This window comes from Neolamprologus multifasciatus, chromosome 18 (assembly GCF_963576455.1).
Source record: "Neolamprologus multifasciatus chromosome 18, fNeoMul1.2, whole genome shotgun sequence".
In the NCBI taxonomy this organism is placed as follows: Eukaryota; Metazoa; Chordata; class Actinopteri; order Cichliformes; family Cichlidae; genus Neolamprologus; species Neolamprologus multifasciatus.
The window spans coordinates 19,522,253-19,533,744 of NC_140456.1; the positions used below are offsets into that span (position 1 = coordinate 19,522,253).

Below are 11,492 nucleotides of genomic sequence, written 5' to 3' on the forward strand. Positions count from 1 at the left end.
CCTGGACATGTTACTGAGCTCTTGGTGAGACCTGCCAATAGAAGGGCTATCAGGAGATTAGAGAGCAGCGCTGCAGGACGTACCAATGCCACAAAGGTCTAGAGATGTAATCTAAATCGCTACATGAGAAATTGAGAGAAAGCCACAGTTCCTTTGTTTTGTTTATGGTTCACAACTTTACATTTTTGGTTCAGCACACTGAAAAACTCCATTATAAAGCATGAGTCAAGCATAAGTGAGTAAAATACACATAGTCTGCTGCTTTTTTCCTTCGGGATTAATAAAGTATTCTGATTCTGATTCTGAAACTTGTAAACACAGCAGAACATTTTGGAGTTAAAAAGCGAGTGAATATTGATCCTAAACTCACAGTGCTGTGAGAAAATCACGTTATGTTTACAGTTCACTCTGCTGCCTCTACGTTTAGAAAATATAAATCACCGTAAAAACTCTGGGATAAAAAGGCTTATCTAAAGAATTTCAAAGTTAGATTTATGTGATTTTTCCCAAACTTGAACAAACTATAATTACAGACACCAGTTCTTAAATGTCTGCAACAGGGAGGCCTCCAAAAAAGCCCTTTAGGAGTTGAAACAAGGTCATCACAACACAAACATAATCTCAGTGTCATATGGCACACATTTGGAGAAAATGGCATTATAAGTTAAAGGACAGCTGGTTGGAGGTTTAAAGAAGCAGACATATTTGAGACTCATTCTAAAGGATCATTCACAATTAGGTGTTATATAGTAAATGTTAATGATTCTTACAGCTAAGTGATCACCTGGTTCGGTGTTATAAACTGAAACACGGAGGAATGACGTTTTCTCCAAAGTAAAGCAACGTGAATGTAAGCTAGGATTAGATTAAAAAGTCTGTTTTTGTTCAAATGATTAAGCCCACATCGCTGAAAGACTTGGTAAATATGTACATAATGGAGACAGACGTAATAACGTTCAATCAGCCTGACAAACATGTTACAGATTATACCTTTTTTTTTTTGAGAGAGAGAGTATAAACTACACAGTGCAAGCACAGCTGATGCTCACAGCTTTATCTATCTGGGTCAATGCACAGTATGACATTTCATGAAGTTTAAATAGAGTCAAAATTTTTCCATTGCATATTTCTGACCAGTTAAATTCATCACAGGAGGAGATATTTTCCCCCCTTCGCTTCTCCATTCAGCCTTAAAAATAGACTTTCTGTGCAAAATAAGACAATGGTCTTCTTTTTGTCAACACAATACAGCCTCTGTGTGTCAGCAGACACGTCGAGGCCTGGAGTTGCTACCATTAACATATCTGACAGCTGAATCATCGTCACTTACTGGTAGTAATGCCAAAGCTGAAAGTCATCACGAAGATAATGGATGATACTGTTAGAAATTCTTTGATTTGCAAACAGGCTGACAGGCAGAAAAACAAGCTGCCACAAAGGGAGTTAACTCCTTGAAAAAATCTTTATGATATGTGTTAACAGTGAAGGCGTGATAACTGTTTCCTTATCTCTTTAATGGAAGTTGTAATAACACAACATTCCTATCAGTTCCTAAAATCATGAAGTACCCCCATCCAATTTTGGTTTTATGTGTTTATTTATATAAACCAAATTAGGTCGTATTTCCCTTCTGACACACGTTTAACATTAAACCTCTAAAAGCCCCTAAATATTTCTCATTTTGTGGAATAAATGCTAAAATATGGATAAGACATATATTATGCTAAGGTTTATTCTAGCACTTAACAAATAGATGTAAAAAAACATACGTTAAAATTATAAGAAAACAACAACAACAACAACAATAATAATAAAGTATAATTACCATGTAATACTCTGAAAAATACTCATGTTTTTAAACCACAAACTAATAAAGTATGCCAAAGGTATTCAGTGAGGGACAAAGTTGGTAGCGTAATGTCTAATATTACCCAATATGCAGTGAAGTGTTGCACAATACTGAATAAACTCCACATTTATTGCACAATTCGTTTGTGCCAGTTGTAGGAATATGAAGAGCACGTAAACGGACATGATATATCTGCACTGAGAAGAAAAACATTAAGCTTCAGACACCTGCCTTGTCAATTTATACCATGTTTTATGCTGGGAAACCATACTCCATAAATACCTCCATTTTCTGTCTATTAACCGAATGACTTTTCCAATTCAGGGTCGTGCAGGGGCGGAGCCTATCCCAGCTGTCATAGGGTTAGAGGTGGTGTACACCCTGGTCGTCTGTTGAGCACAGGGCTGAAAGACTGTCAAGCACTGATGATCACATTTCCATCTAGGACCAATTTTGAATTCTTAGTAAACCTAATGTGAATGTCTTTGGACTGTGAGAAGAAGCACAGGTCCACACAGAAGGCCGGGCTTGTTCTTGCTGTGGAGCTGCAGCAATAATCACTTCACCACAGTGCCGCCACCTATAAATACCTGCTCTGCTTAACTTAGAGCTAAGGGCTCAAATAAAGCTTCCTATCACTCCATCACACCCAATGCTTTTCACACTGCTAAACCAGTCCATCATCTACCTGCTCATCCTCTCTTTTCACCCCTTACTGAACCCTCACACACACACACCCCCTCTCAGCATCCCCAGCCTGCATTCCCCTCATTGCTTCTCGACCATGGAAAGCCCCTGGTACATTTTCAGAGCTGCTGAGCTTGTATGCAGACACAGAGCCCTCTCTCTTTCTTTCCACGGTGCTGCTGGCCAAAGCCAGCCATCAGATCACATGCTATGTGCAGCCTCAGCAGCAGAGGAACGCAGCTATTTGCTGGGGGCACACATGCTGAGGCTCGAAATGAATGACTGGCATTCTGGTGACCTCCCAGGATGGCAGTGGCCTGGTGGGGTGGAAGACTGTTTTAGGATGGGATGTGATGGCTTGTTGCAGCGTCATTCGTCTGTGGCAGGCGTGCTGTCTCCGGGGCAGAAGGCTGCAAAATATTTTCACATCTTAAAAGGGCATCTTGGGCTCAAAGCGTAACAATGATCAGTTTGATTCACTTTCACCCTGAAGATGGTGATGACTGGACCTAAATGGATCTATTTTGTGGCTTTTTTTAGTTTGAGGCTGAACCCTGTAATAAAACTCAAACATCAGTCACTAAACAAAATGATCTATGGCAGGCTCCCTTTGTTGTAAAACTTCATGACCAGATTTAAACACTTGACTTATCAGGATTTAGTCAAGTACCAGAAAATACAGTTAACTTATGAGAAGCTTATATCTTTCAGTGCCTCAAAGAGAAGTTAAAAAAGAGAAGTAGGAGAAATAAGGGGATGGGAAACATCATTAAGCCTCAGCCCTCAGAAGTACATGAGTAATGCTCCTGAGATCAGAGGCCAAATATTCAGAACTGTGAGAGAAAAAGAAACAGAAAAGTTGCCATGGTGTTGTCAACATGTAAATCTTGTGTGTTAAAGGTGCTACCACTAAATAATTTCCATCAAGTCGAGGGCTGTTTTTGAATACCTCAACTTTTAGTTCACCACACTGGGGAAATATTTGTTCTTTGTTTCGGATCAAAATATCACAATAGTTTCATTTTGCCTTTAGGACGTAGAAAGCAAAACAGAAGGCTGTATGTGGTATCCATGCATTCTACAGTATCTGAAACCTTTGGCTGGCATTACTGATGAGCCTTCTTGCACCTGTGACTGCAAATTTCAGTGCAGACCACAACACACTGTCCTGCTTCTTGCTGTTCATGGTATTATTTGAACCTGCAGTTCCTCTTCTCATAATACATCTCTTTTCATTTTTGAATTCTAGCACAGACAGTCACAGAGCAAAGTACAATTCACAAGAAGACCTCTCAGATATCAGCAGAAAAATGTGGATTTTCCAGTTTTGCAGACAGAACTCGGAGAGTTGGGTGCCTGTGCTCTCTTTGAGAAGTCACTCGAACATGGATGGCAGTTGGAGGCAGTTATAGCATTTATAGCAAGCTTAAAATGCTAAAATAAATAAACAGATTTCCATTCAAAATACATAAATAAATGGAATAGATGTGAGCACAACCTGCTATAAATTATTCAGATGAACAATAGCAGCTAACACTAAGTTGTGTTTCTGTAACACTGCAAACCTCTGTGCAGAGGGAAGGGAAACTTAAATTCCCCAAACAAGGGGTGTGAGCCATTGTTTAAGATGAAGTTGGCCATCTACTTCAAGAGTCTGATATACAGAGATTCTAGGTTAAGCTGCGATTTACTAATCAGCTTCCCTGACCAGGTCGCAGTTTACATCAGTTTGTTCCTGTCCTTTTAAGATAGACTGCTGTACCATGACACCAAATAAAAAGATAAAACTGACTCAATACAAAATCTATAAAACAGTGTCATAATTATCTTTTTAATGTAAAAGGAGGGCAGTTTCTGCAAGCACAACACACACTGATAACCCCCTCTGCATACTGCTTCACAGTTTGTGTCAAAATCCAATCTTGAATCAATAATAGTCCCAAGATACGTACAGTGTAAGATCCACGTTCCACAGTTTGAGCCTTAATGTTTGTAGAGTCGGGTGTGCTGGTATTGCAGGCCGTGTATATAATAATTGTACATGAGCAGCAAGCTATCCATCAGGATGGCCGAGTGGTTAAGGCGTTGGACTTAAGATCCAATGGACAACAGTCCTCGTGGGTTCAAACCCCATTCCTGGTAAAATATAACCAATGTTTGAAAGAGTTTCATCTGTGTAAGGGTGCTTTACTCCATTATCACCTCTTACTTCGGCACTGCTTTTCTGCATTTAATTCAGAACCACAGTGTTGCGGTGGTGTTTCCTCACAGAAAGAAAGTCCAAAGTTCAAATTCACCACCAGACCGAGGACTTCCTGTGGGGAGTTTGAATGTTCTCACTGGGTAATCTGGCTTCCTCCCACAGTCCAAAAATATGCAGTTAGTGGGTTTAGGTTAATTGGTGACTCTAAATTGGCTATAGGTGTGAATGTGAGTGCAAACCATCATCTGTCTCTCTGTGTTAGCCCTGCAACAGACTAGTGACCCATCCAGGGTGTACCCTGCCTCTTGCCTTATGGCTGCTGAGACCCTTTGCAAAAGTGAATTGGATAAGTGGAAGAAATTGAATGGATGGACAATCTAAAATAGGTGTTGCTTGTCTGACAGCAATTTAACTGTTTATTAACCTTTTGTAATTTCACTGAAATTAAATGATGAACGATGGCGTACAAAAAGTCTTGACCCAGATATCTGCTCGATACACTGGAAGCATCAAAATACAGGCCTTTGTCTCCGGAGACTAAATCAGGAAACCAGTAAATGGGTTAGATTCATATCAGAGGGTTATCTATTTTCTTCCTGAATTTTTCCTAAATTTGGAACTATTTATTTATGATTTTGGACCATCTACCTGATTTATTTTAGCAAGCACTGTGCCAGATATGGCTGCACTACACATCTGTTTTGACATCTCTTTATACTGTATCCCCAGTGATTCATATATGTAGTCTGTTTGCTATAAATGCCTGGAAATTCCCTTCAGTGCCATCCAACTTGCAGCAACATGCTGAGCTTCTTCCCTTTAAACCAATATGCAACCAGTTTTTATTATCTCTACTATCAATCTAAACAGGTGTCAAAGAGGAATGATGTTATATGTTGCTTGCCTGCTTACTTCGACATAATTTCATCAGTAAACTAAACTCCTAACATTGGAATTTGAGGTGTTGCGACATACAAAAACTGGGAAACTTATCATCAGCACTTTCCTGAGAACAGGATGCTACTTGAATGCAGCACACCTTCTTTTTGTCTCTTGTGTAATGTGTGAATCAGGAAGCCATGCCACTCCAACACTATCGCTTACATTCCCCACCAATCCTGACATATCAGGTGACCTTGTCAGCTATTCCATCTTATTCTTTCCCACGAATCTAACAGTGCAACATGCATCCTGTCTTATCCAGTCCTTTAAACTCTCTGTCTGCCTGATACAGCCATCAAAGATTTATATGATCTGAGTCCAAAGATATGAATATGCTTGAGGGAACAAAAAGAAAGTGATAATGATGCAGAGATAGACATAGAGTCAAACATCTTGTTGCACAGGCTTCAGATACAACACTACAACTACAACACTAATCTCTCTGTCTGTGTTGATATGGCCTCTTTTTTAAACTATGACAACTTCATTCGATAAAATGTCTTTTAAAATGACCTCCAACTGCAGCTTAGAATAAAGCAAATAAAAAAGTCTTTAAATATAATGTGATAAAGACCATTTCATGCCTGTTAGCTATAGTTTTTTGCAGGATTGATTTGTCTACTTAGGTTCTTGATGTGCTTAAAGAGCCATAGGACCATCACCAATGGTGATTTCCATTTTCAGTTAATCAAGCGATTATATCTAGATTAAAAGATTACCTCAGTATAAGAGTAGCTAAAGAAAATAATGCCACTGCGGTCTGCTGTTGCTCAGACATTGGAGAAAGTGGAGTTTTATATGGAGGTGAGAACTGGGATGAGTCACACAAATGAGAAGGTTTAATCCCACCTCTTATCACACAAACTGTTGACAAGGTGGATTTTTTTCTTCCTGATAGTCTGAACCATTTGGTGCATCTCAAATTACAAACTTCCATATTTACACTTTCTATTTTGAGTGCGTACTGTAATTGTGTTCAGACTGACAAGTCCAGCTACATACCGTGTACTACAAGTATCTCTGTGGGGTAGTCACAACATGCAAGCAGTAACACTGTACACTGTACACTTATCACCCTTATCTTGAGCTAGCAACAACCTAGCACAAGGTGTTATGCTGCCATTAGCAATGCTAGCTGGCTAATAGTAACAGATTTTAGGAGTCAATATCACTTGTATTGTGTTTTTGTTTAGTTTTTATGCACATTAAACTGTTTTCAATGTATAAAACATTAATGTGAGTGGTCACAGACTCTTACAATCCATAAGTGTTTGGAAATATCGTGGTAGCTAGAGCAACAATGGTCAAATATTGTGACTGCTGTTTGTGGCATGTGCTCAGTTTCACTTGGGACAGCACTATTCTGTCCAGTTACTACTCAAGTAACAACATAGTGTTCAAAGTGTACCACATGGAAGTGTTTTAACATAACTATCTAAATAAAACATGTGATTTCTAACCCTTCCTGATCTTTAACCTGCGCACACAGCTCAATAAAGTATGAGAAACATCAGCTCTGACTTTTTTTGTCTGTTTTATTTCACAATGTTTTATAGAGGTCTGAAGTTATTAGGATGGTTGAAAAGTTCCAGTCAGTGTGGTATCCACCGCATTTATCTCAACATATAACCCATCATCTTTAATGGCATACTAATACCAGAATTGCTTGGATTTATAGCCATCAAGTTAGGTAAATGAACAGTACTTTGAACAAAGTTTTATAGTGTTACAGTGCAAGCAGCCTGGGACGTTGCAGACCACTGAATCCTGCACACAAACAAAAAAAAAAAAAAGCCACATGATCCTTGGGGTTCTTGTAAAAAGAAAAGTACCATAATGTTGTTCCACCATGCAATACCACCCGGAAAGCATCTGATCTGTATCTTAATTTTTCATCATGACAATGATCCCAAACATGTTGCTAATAAAGTAAATGCATAACTGGATTTTTCTTTTTTTTAAAAAAGCAAACAAACAAATAAAAACACACAACAGAACACTATCACATGGGGATTGGCTTCCCCAGAGCCTGGAGCGTAGCTATTTTGAACCTCAACAATAGCTTTGAATGTCCATCAAGAAACCTGGAGAACTATTCGTGAAGAATACTTACAGAAATTAAAGAAAGTTTGGCTAAGAGAGTTCAGGCTCCAGTGAAGAATAAAGGTGGCCTAAACAAGTATTAGCTGTTAAGCTTGTGAGAATTGCCATTTTTGCCTTTTGTATGTTTTAAACTCTCTTAGACAAACTCTGTTACCATGCATTAATGGAAAAGCATACAAAAGATACAAAATTATGTAATTAACAACCTGATTCATTATTTTCTGCTGCATCTAGTTTCCATTTTCCTAGCAAAAAGTAGAAAATGATCTGTGGCTCAAGACTTTTGCACAGCAGTCTTTCTAAAACACAAACACATGTTAATTAAGTCTTTTAAAATGAGTTTCTGGGTCATACATCAGAGCAGGATGTGCTTACTGCTGTTTAGGAAGTTGGGACATGCTTGATAAAAAACAGGAAACAGAAAATCCAAGCTATGCAAGTTTACACGAGTGGCAAACTCATTGTATCCATGACAATTTCAAAACTGACAGTGTTTTGAGAAGCAAACTGAACTTTCAAACAGGAACAAGCCCAGAGTTATTTTCAGCATTGTAGCCAAGCTGACAAACAGTCAGAGCTTCTTTGACCATAACTAGCTATGAACTTATGAAATTCTTCACCAATAACATTTTAACCTGTCTTTGTCTCCTCACCCACATTTTAAGTGTTTCCCACAGCAATTTTAACCACTATTGGTATTTACTTAGACTATTTCTCTCCAATCAATCTTTCTGGGTTTACTTCCATAATTTCTTCCTCTATACACTAATGTGCCTTCTAGCCCCATTTCTAGAAAACTGCTTAAAGTCTTTTTACCATTAATTAAGGTTTCAATTTTTAATATAATCAACCTATATTTAATAACATGCTATGCACATCAAACTTTTGAGGTGGCAGTAACTAGACCGTAGTTACAAAGTCATGACTTGATTCAGTTGCCAGTTAATTAGAGACTCATTTCTAACCTTCTCTTGATTTAAAAAAAATCTTTAATTAAAGAGAAGTTGTCATGCAGTTACCTGATCATCTGCAGAGGAATGGTTTATTTTAAGAGCTTCAGTCAGGAGTCAGAGCTCATCGCTGCACAGAAACAGCATTGCTGGAGGGTATGAATGAACTTGCCAATGCCTCTGACTGTGGACTCATCTCTGTGCTTGTACTGCTAGACCTCAGTGCAGCACTAGTGACTGGTAACCACAATATTCAATTTAAAGATTAGATCACACCATTGAAAAGATCTGCATTGCAGTGGTTTAAACCAGCGGTCTCCAACCCCCGAGCCATGGACTGGTACCGGTCTGTGAGTCGTTTGGTACTGGGCCACGAGAGTTGAGGATCGGGTGTGAAGTGTATGGTTTTCAGGGTTATTATTGTTTTTCATCGTTATTCATTTATTTATTTATTTATTTATTTATATCATTTTTATCGTTAACTCAGTTTCCCTGGGTCTTTTCCCATGTGTAATGAATAAATCTTCTTTATTGTGGTACCGGTACTGGTTTTATTTTGTTGTATTTATCCATGACACCTTAAAGGCTGGTCCATGAAAATATTGTCAAACATAAACCGGTCCATGGCGCAAAAAAGCTCGGGGACCGCTGATTTAAACCATATCTATTTAGTAGACTCCAATTTGTTTATGAAAATTCACACGCAAAAGTTACTCATTGAGTTTCACAGTTTCAATATACATGCCTCTCTTAGGCAACACTATTAGAAAACATTGCATGAATTTACATTTCTATGCAGATGATACCCAAGTTTATCCCTAAAGTCAGATGATACAAATAAATTAGTTAAACTGCAGAAATGAATTAAGCCATAAAGACCTAGATGGCCTTTAGGTTCATGCTTCCAAATGAAACCAAACTGAAGTTATTGTACTTGTTCCTAAAATTTTTAAAAACATTGTGTCTAAACAGATATCTACTTTAGATGGCATTACCTTGGCCTTGAGTAACACTCTGAGCAATCTTGGAGTTAGATTTAAATAGGATATGCCCTTTATATGTGCATATGAAGCAAACATGTAGGACTGCTTTCATTCATTCATGCTGAATATCTAATGCATTCGTAATGCTGAGCTGTTTCTTGATCCACTGAATGTTTCTTCTTCACTGATCAATTTTCACTCTGTGTTTATACACCACTACTGTATTTAATCATTAGCCATTATTAAACTCTCTCTCTGTCTGTCCCATCATAGTTTTAAATTGGTCCCGTCTTTCTCCCCTCACCCCCAACCTGTCATGGTAGATGGCTGCCTCTCCCTGAGCCTGCCTCTGTCAAAAGCTTTTTCCTGTTAAAAGGGAGTTTTTTCCCTTCCCATTGTTCTTGCTCATAGAGATTGTGTGATTGTTGGAGTTTCTTTACTGTAGGGTCTTTACCTTATGTTATAAAAAACATGGAGGCAATTGGTGTGACTTAATACTGTATAAATAATGAATTGTCTGTTAAATAGAGTCAAATTGTTACTATAATAAGTAAATACACTACTATATACTGTTCCGTTATAAGATCTGCTTTTCCATCATTTCTTCAGTGTTTATTTTACTTTACCATTGTTTAAATCTTTGAATTTATTTATTTTATTTATCTCTTTTTAGAAAAGGTCATAAAGCAATTAGATTATCCAGCAAAAATAGAGGTGTGTACCTTTAAGGACTCCCCCACAGAGGTTTGCCTTCCTGCTGCTCTCCTTTTCACAAAGAGATTTTTATACTCTCTTTAACACATGCCTAAGATGAGTAAATTTAGACTCAGACTGTTTCATTTGTGCAACTGGTAGTTTGACTAGTCTCACTGTTGCCTCATTTGTGCTCATGTTTCCATGAAAACCACAAGAGGAATATGAGTTTACTGTATATAGCAACAACACAATTGTGTTTTATTTTACTGGGTGTTCTCGGATAGTCTTCAGTGCCACTCTTCTTTTCACAAACAAGGAATAACTCATGAAATATAAGTTTTGTCTGGTTCGGGGTTTCAGCGCCTACAGGCAGACAGACACTGAGGAATTTTTGTGGCAGGCCACTTTAGATGTTCATCTCCTGTAATGACTTTTTGAAAACGTCCATAATTGTCAAAGGGTCAGCCTCACATTCCTCAGCAAGTTCACAGGAAGTGTGCTACAATAGGGGACAAAATGACCAGAGGCGTTGTCCACCAGCAGACACACACATGCTGACACACAGGGAGGGAGCAGAGGAAGTAGTGAGGTGGTGTTAAATGACTTGAGCAGGCTTTTAAATAGGTGGAGACTATGCTGCTTCACAGTGTGGATCTGAAGGTGGAACTGCTAACATGTTGCACTTTGCTGACCAGTTGCCTCCATGTGAGTGCCGCCCACAGAGACACAATGTCTGCGTGTTCTTTCTTTTTTCTTCTTTAACAATATGTATGCTCATGTCCACAGCATGAGGCAATGTGTGTGCTTAATTAAGGAGGTAGGACAAAGACCATCAATAGAAACTCATCCAACCTATAGATTTTTAGGTCTAATTAGATCATTTGCCTGAGGTCAGTGGCCACACACTGGTCAACAGTAAATTACTCATGACTGTTGTGCTATGGTTTGCAATTGCAGTTTGCAATTGTTTTTTCTTTTTGATGGGGATTTTGGTGGGAAAATGTGGACTATAGAGAGGCAGGATAGCATCTGTTGCACTCTGCGCCTGCTGCTTGGAGATATGAATCGCCTGTTATGAC

At 38.5% G+C, this 11,492-nt stretch overlaps 1 non-coding gene across 1 annotated transcript; it reads left to right on the forward strand.

Annotated features, from left to right (window-relative positions):
• The first annotated feature begins 4,595 nt into the window (after positions 1–4,595).
• trnal-uaa (transfer RNA leucine (anticodon UAA)) lies at positions 4,596–4,678 on the forward strand. The gene has a single exon. It is a non-coding gene; the product is annotated as a tRNA-Leu (tRNA).
• Positions 4,679–11,492: the final 6,814 nt, after the last annotated feature.